This window comes from Dreissena polymorpha, chromosome 14 (assembly GCF_020536995.1).
Source record: "Dreissena polymorpha isolate Duluth1 chromosome 14, UMN_Dpol_1.0, whole genome shotgun sequence".
NCBI lineage: Eukaryota > Metazoa > Mollusca > Bivalvia > Myida > Dreissenidae > Dreissena > Dreissena polymorpha.
In genome coordinates this window covers 38,996,247-39,006,047 of record NC_068368.1, presented here as the reverse complement: position 1 = coordinate 39,006,047, position 9,801 = coordinate 38,996,247, and positions in this window count along the sequence as shown.

Below are 9,801 nucleotides of genomic sequence, written 5' to 3'. Positions count from 1 at the left end.
TCAACGGAGACATCAACTGACGAGGGGACAGGGCAAAAAACAGGGGTGTTAATTCTCCCCCTGTCAGCTCATATTCCCCGTTTTAATGTCAACACAATTTTAAAGATAGTTATTTAATTTGTTGGATATATATAAACATTAAGAGTTTCGATGAACTATTTAAGAAGGGGGGGGGGGGTGTAAGGGAATATTCCTCCCTTGATTTGGTTCTTAAATCATTAAATCACACCCCTGGCTGTCAATTAGACATCTAATATTTGTGTCTGTAGTTGGGAGCAATGTAAACAACTTAATCTACAAGTCTCTATATCTATATTCCACAAGAAATCATGTTTTGGTCTTAGGTAATTATTTTGTTGAATGTTCGGTTGTTGATGTTGTTGTTGTTGTTTCCTTAGTGAGTATGTTTGAATAAGACAAGATGCAAGAAAGTTAAAGTAAGGTGAAAATGGGAACACATGTAAAGCTAAAAGAAATGTTTAATGGTGTATGCATTATCTGTAAGTATAGATAAGGTACAAAGTGCAATTGTATGTATGGCTTATATGCATTCACAAAGTTAAGTGGTAAAGAAAATTCATTATTTTTTATTGAAAAAGCTTAATGATTAACAAACAATCGCTGGGTGGTTGAGCGGGCGGTAGAGAATAATGACGATGTTAACAATTTAGAATAAGATTTTGAATGTTTTAATTATTTATTTAAGTTCTTGGTCAACTTCATAAAAATTTACACAAATGTGTATTGGAGAGTTTTCTACAAAACACCTGCATGTGGTTGCACTTGACTGCACAAGATAGCCCACAGTATATTTGTTTCTTGTTCTGAGAAAATTGGGCTTAATGCATGTGCGTAAAGTTTCGTCCCAGATTAGCCTGTGCAGTCCGCACAGGCTAATCAGGGACGACACTTTCCGCCTGAACTTGATTTTCGGTAAGGAAGGACTTCCTTGAAACTAAAAATACCATAAAAGCGGAAAGTGTCGTCCCTGATTAGCCTGTGCGGACTGCACAGGCTAATCTGAGACGACAGTTTACGCACATGCATTTTGCCCAATTTTCTCAGAACAAGGCTCATTTAAATGCATATACGTATGTTTGTATAAGCACAACATGTATGAACTTTTACTGTAATCTTTCTGATCATGGGATTGTGCAATATTGTATATTAAGATGCTTTTTATTTTTCAAAACTTATAATAATGGCCGATAATATTCAATATTTTGTAAGACGGAAGATTATGAGAATTGCAGAAAAACGTACTGTTATTGTAAAATTATGATTTACTGTGATATTTGTTCACCACATTCATGACATAGTGTGATTATTATTTCAAAGGCTGTTACTGTAAATTAGAACAGGACTAGAAAATATGTATAGAAATATAATATTTAAATTTTGCCATGTAATAACTTTGTTATTTTATCAGCCAAAAATACCTATTATTATTAAGTCTGTTAAATTTAGCCATTTATCATATTGATCCAACTTACGGGCTCATTGTTCATAAAACACCAAAACCTGACCATGGAATGACATCTTTTCAAATAGTGTTTAATGTGTTCCTTTTTTTTTTTCAAAATAGAATTTTCCTTTAAGCTAATTAATCTTGAATGAGAATAGTATGCTTTTTGTATTTATTTGTTTAAAGTTTATATACAATTCTACAAAACTTATTCTGTGACGAGAGAAAACAAAATTTATTTATTCTAGAATAATTTTTAAAATCAATCTCATCGTGTCAAAGATAGTGATCCTTGCAAATGACATTGACGTAAATAACTTAGATAATCGTCCTACATGCTTGAGCGAAGATCCTCACTTATGTGAAAAAATATTGAGCGCACTGTTTGATACATGCTTTAAACCTATTTATTTTTTTAGCTCAATTGCATCGAAAGACGTTGACTTGTTGAAACGCAATCGAATCCGTTTCCGTGACCCCCTGCTCGCTAGGCGGACGCCTTTTTCATGACGTCTCTGTGACCTGAATGGATTCTCATTCTCACTAAATTGCTATACGTTAAGTGCACTGTCCGGTACGAGCACATCTCATAGTATATGCTATACTTTGAGAGCACTTGAAGGGCGGCATATAGTTTTTTAACTGTCCGTCAGTCCGTCTGTCTGTCCGTCAGTCAGTCTGTTCGTCCGAAAACTTTAACATTGCCCAAAACTTATGCAATATCGAAGATAGCAACTTGATCTTTGGCATGCATGTGTATATCATGGAGCTGCACATTTTGAGTGGTGAAAGGTCAAGGTCATCCTTCAAGGTCAAAGGTAAAATATATGGCTTCAAAGCGGCGCAGTAGGGGGCATTGTGTTTCTGACAAACACATCTCTTGTTTTACGTTGTGTACCAAATGGTGGACTCAATATTTAGCACATTAGTTAGGATCAAAGCTCAAGCATTTAGGACGTGTACTTTAGAGATTTCCGTCAATATGCTATGCGGTTAGCGCAATTTTTGACACACACGTTTCTCTCTTGTGTGATTTACTGTCAGCGCACGGGTTAGAACATGCGCTTCTCAATTTAGTGACCCGATTTCCGTTAGCGCTACCGATGCACGTGGGTTTTGTTCATGGTTATCATACTGCTCAGGTGGAGTCTTCTCCTCGAACTTTTGTATCCAACAACTAAAGATCTCTCCCCCATTAACAACATTTAAATTTAAGCTATAATTAAGAGATCTTTTTTTATTTCGTGAAATATCACATACATTAGCCTCAGGCGCGGAGGGCCCTCGTGCACTTCCTAATACAGACACATGGCTGTTAAGACCCTTTCGTTCGTTTGAGAATTCACTCAATTCTCATACACATTTGTGTTTTCTCTTGGCAAGCGGCTCGACACATAATCCAAAGAAACTAGGTTTTTCATGAGAACCTAGGTTCCCAGAATGAGAACCTAGGTTCTCGCTTGAAGATTGCACATGGTTTACAGAACCCAAGTTTGTATTCGATATCTTAGGTATTCATTAGAACCTAGGTTCTCATGAGGAACTAGGTTTTTTCATTAGAACCTATGTTCTCATTTGAAAACCAAGACTCTGGTAAGAACCTATGTTCTCGAAATGATAACCTAGTTTCTCATGAAAAACCTAGTTTGTTTCTCGGGATTATGCGTCGAACTACCTGCCGTAATCCGTAGTTTTCATTTGGGAACCATAGTTCTCATAAGAACCTGGGTTCCCAGTATTAAGCATAGTGATCATAACGAGAACTTAAGTTCTCATCTTTAATACTAAATCCGTAGTTTTCATTTTGGAACCATAGGCTCTCACGGCATAAACTTGCTCGTTTGGAATACGGGACACATATTATTCAGGGCGCATGATCAAATGGTTTACATATGATCACACACGGGCTGGACAGAATAAAAACTTTAAGAACTTTAATGTATCTCAACTTCTCAAGTTATTGTAATATGTTTGCAAAGTCTTTAGTGCAGAAGTTTTTCTTGTAGTGTGGACCGATATCTTAAGAATGAATAATACATTATTACACATTATCAATAGAGATTAAACTTCTAGTTATACCATAATGCTTGCTTAAATATATCACAGACATACTTTAAATAGGAAACTCAAAAATAGCCCAATACTGGACCGTACAGTCGTTTGAAGCCCGAACAAGGCTGAATATCTGAAACTCATTTAATGCGGTAACAATGAATTATGTAACGATTGATCTGAATTTGTTTCATTTTTAGTCTTCAAATAATATTTACAATTAAAGCTGTTTTTCATAAACAGTTTAGTTTATATGCATGTGTTCAGACCAATGTAGACCGATTTCTTTACTAATTTCATTCCTCAAGAACACCCATTCAGGGAAAACGTCGTACATATGAACAAGAGGCGGTCACCGACGGCTAACGCCTGTTTTATAATACCAAGAAACCAGGTTTTTCATGAGAACCTATGTTCTCATGAGAAACTAGGTTTAGGTTCTCATGAGAAACTAGGTTTATGAAATCCTAAACAACCAGGTTTTTCATGAGAATCTAGGTTCTCATGAGAAACTAGGTGTATGAAATCCCAAGAAACCATGTTTTTCAAGAGAACTCAGGTTCTCGTGAGGAACTAGGTCTTTCATGAGAACCTAGGTTCTCATTTGAAATCCTTAGTTTACGCTAGAGAACATATGTTCTCATGAGAAACTAGTTTTTTCATTAGAACCTAGGTTTTCATAGACACATAGAACTTAGGTTCTCATGCGAAACTAGGTTTTTCATGAGGACCTAGGTTATCATTCTGAGAACCAAAGTTCTTGTTTTATATGCAAGGTTTTCACAAGAACCTAGGTTCTCGACAGCTTTTCGCGTCTTTCTCTCGGATATCAGTTTTTCTTTCTCTCGGATTCTCAGTTTTCATGAGAACCCAAGATTTCATTTGGGAACCATAATTCTCATGAGAACCTAGGTTCTAATGAAAAACCTAGTTTCTTGGGATTATGCGTCGAACCGCTTGCCATAGAAGGCTTTCGGTAATCTACATAGTTCGCTTTAGTATCTTGTGCCGAGCATGATTCCGCACCTCGTGGCCAGATTCGCAAAAGTTGAGAGATGTTATTACGGGTTCGTAAGAAAAGATGGACCAGTGTTATATAAAGATAGAATTATACACTCCGTCGTTAATTTTATTGGGCATTCAATGGAAGGCGAATGCAATATAGAGAAATTTATATTTTCATTTTCAGGGAACGTTGATGATACCCAATTTGACGTAAAATGTACATGTGTTTTGTTACCATTAAAAAAAATAAGAAAATAATCGTCAACGGAATTAAAAAGTAAATTACATGTATAAATAAGTCATGAATATCCTCTATCATCGTTTCGTGCAGTTTACCGTATAAATTCCACAAACAGTTAACTTTATTTTTCGAAATATTGCACGAAGTTTTAGTTGATTTTTAGTGTTTATGGGCTTTAAAGCTTTCGGCCAACCATTCACGTCATACGTATAACATTTTATACTACTCATACATTTGAATAAAAGATTGGGCCATAATTTCGACAAAATTGGTCGCAGCCGAAATAACTTTCTTTGCGATTACCAAAAATTAAAGATACTTACGCCGTAAAAGTTTGTCGTGAAATCCGCAACACAGTTGTTGCTGGATTGAGTCGCCATTTAAAGACATAACAATATTCTACAGCGGTAAAAACATCAAATAGCCATGATTCTAAAAATAAAATTGTCTCGCCTGAAATTACCTCTTTACGAGGTTGTTTCTGTAGCTGTAAACGTTTTGTGAAATTAACATTATTCTGCAAAAAAATGTCTCAGCCAAAGTTCATTACACAGGTTGTTTCTTCACTTTTAAGAACTAAAATTGTGACATTCAAAATAACCAACTATAACAGATAGTAATGTACATGTATTAAACAAGTATTTGTCGAAAGTTAAACGTAACAATGGACTATGCTTTCTTAACATTGAACATGAACAAAAAGTATAAAAATAAAACAAATGAGCTTTTATCAAAATAATTTTCCACGGTGAAACCAGCAAAGCTGTCCATATATGTGGTGTTTTTCAGCATTTTATATTGAAAAAAGTTTATATGGTGCACATGATAATCATCGATAAAACCAATCTCACACTTTATTACTTGTAGAGAATTTTCGGCAAAGCGAGATTTGTTTTGAGAAAGCAAAAACATTGGTTATACATAAAATATAAATCAATTCATCAAACATGTTCAATGGATCGGCGTACGTTTCTTTAAAATTAAACTATTTTCAAATACGTAAATATTTTACATTCAGTCGCATTAAAAGTATTTATAAAAGAGATTAATACCAGGCATTGGGTCATTAAACTCATCGTTAACGCTTTAAAGTCAATTATTTCGGTTTGAAATTCAGAGCGTAAAGACTTTCGCCACATAAATTAATGGGGTCCTTTTATCGCAAAAATGTCTGCTGTAACCCGGCCATTGTCATGAGCTCTTCTTAGACTATAAACCTAAATGCTGAGGTGCCAAAAAATATACTTACCTGAAAAAAGGAATTGATAATAGACTTTAAGGCTGGATTTTTTTTATAGAGTGTTAACCAAAATTTTGCTGAAAAAGTTATCTGGAACTCTGCATGTATGTTGAGAAGAAATCCATTACATAATTTCAAATTTACTAGAGTACACTTATATTGCACCACATAAAATGCTATAAAACTATAATATTGAAGTGCACATATAAACTTTTTTTTAGATGGGTAGGTATTTCGTGTCAATCTCTTTCACATATGAAAGAGCTGTTGGTCATGCTGCTTAAAGTACATATATATGCATGACATAATTTAGATTCAGCAAAGTAAAACACTAGGTACTGGCCAAGATTCATAAGAGTCAAATATATACAAGCAGTAAGAGCGTAATCGTGCGCAGCGAGACTTGCTCATATAGAATTGAACCTCTTATTGCTTTCTTTCTAAATAATTTCATGTCTCCGATCTAATATGCAATATGCCAGGTGTTTTTTTTAATGCGGATCAATGCTCCGTTTTAGATCCATAATTAATGAACGCCTCAATATTTTCAAAAATTAACACCGGATTAATCTTCACCGACATTTTTTCATACAGATTGGATATAAAATTACAGAGCTTAACAAAAAAAAATAATACATTAATCCCTGTTTTTCCGGCACACGCGCTGGACATACACCTTTAAAAAACGCTACACCAATTCCAGTACTTACGCACTTAATTGATTGTAAACAATGACGGTTGAAATCCGTGCGTGGGAATTTTTCTGGTAACCAAGAGCGACGTCAACGTTTATGACAGACCTGTTTATATTCATTTGTTTTATTTATTTTTTCCAAATTGATTGAAAATTATGTTCTATGATATTTTAATAGTAGAAGTAGTTGTTTTCTCAACGAGGGGTACAATAGTTGTACTAGACACGAGTACTTGTAACTTTCAGGCTTCACTATATATACCACAGACATTATATAGACATAAAATATACCACAGGCATTTTATAGACATAAAATGATCAATATGTGTTTATAGACATTGTAAGTATAGCCTGGTAAACAGACTAGAGAAATCTGAAAGTAACACGCACAGTTCTGTGGCAATGAGGGTCTAGGCTACTTTATAAATATGAGGTCGATATACAATGAAATCGGTAGATTACGTCTACTGTAGTTATTTGAACTAGGGATGGGCCACTGTGACTTCCAACACATCAGCCCCGTTATGTCCTGAATAAAATACATGTATATTTTCTTGAGTGCTAACTGCAACTAACAAATATCAAAAATATTCACAGCATTCAATTTATTGTGTAGGCCTACTGGTCTTAATAGCAATAATAAACGTATTTAGTTTATTGGAGATTATATAACCAAAGGGAACTAATTTAGCTTATTCAGTATACTAGTGAAAATGATTTCGGATGTTTTCGCTTTTTTCCGAAAAGTAATGTATTCAACATACGGAAAATAAACGCGCGCCACCTGTTGTCATAATTTGGTAACTTTAGTTGCATTTTGCTTACTGCCTGTTTCTAACTGCCGTTGTTAATGACGCTTAGTGGCAAAGCCGATTATGACTGGTTTCTGGAATAATGAACACACACACATAGGATAAACACCAAGCATGTTGCAACAATCATCAAGTATAACCGAAAAGAGTACAAGCATGTTAGAATTGTCATGAAACATGTTAGAATAAACATCACGCATAATGTAAATATTCATCATGAATGATGTAATGTTGCAACAATCATCAAGTATAAACGAATAGACAACAAGCATGCTGGAATTTTCGTGAAGCATATTAGAAAAAGCATCAGTCATAATGTAAATATTCACCACGAATGATGTAATTTTTACCTGAATACCCTTTCATAGTTACACATTAAAATCCAGAGGGCGACAAAACGATGGCGACAGCGCGATAGTACGATGGCGACAATGCGATAGTACCATGGCGACAATGCGATAGTACGATGGCGATAATGCGATAGTACGATGGCGACAATACGACAGTACCATGGCGACAAGGCGATAGTACGATGGCGACTATGTGATAGTACGATGGCGACAACGCGATAGTACGATGGCGACAATTCGATAGTCATATCGTACTGTCGCCATCGTATCATCGCATTGTCACCATCGTACTATCGCATTGTCGCCATCGTACGTTCGCATTGTCGCCATCGTATTGTCGTATTGTCGTCATCGTTTTATCGCATTGTCGCCATCGTACTATCGCACTGTCGCCATCGTTTTGTCGCACTGTGGTCATCGTATTATCGCATTGTCGCCATCGTACTATCGCACTGTCGCCATCGTTGTGTCGCACTGTAGCCATCGTACTATCGTATTGTTGCCATGGTACTATTCCGTTGTCGCATTGTCACCATCGTACTGTCGCATTTTCGCCATCGTACTACCTCGTTGTCGCCATCGTACTATCGCTTTGTCGCCATCGTACTATCGCATGGTCGCCCTCTGGATTTTAATGTGTAACCACGATGGCCCATTACGGTATTCCGTAATAAACGCCACACAATCGTTGATGCCTTTGATTTCAATACTGTATTGACAATAAATACATCAAATGGTATTATTATCTTAAAAATTAACCATCAGTTTACAGCAAATATTTTCTCCATTTTGCGAAGATTACGTCAGCCACAATCATATTAAATACATTATTTGCATATTCAGAAAATAACGAACATGTAATAGTATCCTAGTAACAAGAGAACCTCTTAACGGTTGCCAACGCTCGGCTGCGGATGCAGTTTTGAATAAATGAAAGCTTGTCAGATATTTTTTAGAAGTCACAGTGACCTTGACCTTTGACCTAGTGACCAAAAATGGGAATGGCGTGTAGAACTCATCAAGGTGCAAATGAAGTTTCAAAGTAGAAGGTGGAAGCACTTTGATTTTAGAGCCAATGTTCAAAAGGTTAACAAAATGTTACGGTTTTAGCACGACGCGGACGGAGGACGACGGAAGGCACGACGAGCTGGCTATGACAATACATCGGGTTTTCTCCGAAAACAGCTGAGCTAAAAACTAATAATTTGTTTAAGGTGTCCACACGCATAAGCACATTCATTTAACGCAGCGTGATCAGTGAAGTAAATGTGTAAAATTGGGACCGAATATTTCAAATGTTTGTCCCATTTTCAACTCATAATTTTTACACGAATATTATTATTCTCTTTATTACGTCGGGAGCAAAACAATTACAAACCTTAGTTTTCAGTAGAGTTTGAATAATAAGTATAGTTTCATAAAAAATAATTTAATTTTGATTTTATTTCCTTCACGTGTTATTCAACTGTATAGCGACTATAGTTTGTACGATCGAAAAATCAACCATCGTTCAATATCGTAGTATAATTTTGGTTAAATTGTCTATAAAATGACGTGGCGTTGCTTTGATGTTTATCCTTTTATAAGAATAATGAAAGACGGTGATATTATTGGTCTAGATCTCGACTCGTTTCTAAAGATTTATTAAAGCGAGTGTATCTTTGAATAGTAATTACTCGTAAATTTTCATAAATGTGCCTAACCTTAAAAAATTAATGCGAAATATATTATGAATTTTAAACATAAAATCTACCATTAAGGCCATATGTAACCCACATTCCTCCCCTGCGGATTTTAATTACTTTATCTATTTCAATACATCAAGAGAAAGTTTTTAAAACGTCCATTTATAAAGACTTATAAGTGAAAGTCCAAGTTAGTATTACTGATCCAATGCGGTTATACTTCTCTACGTAGCCAAACATGTTTGTGTAAGAAATAA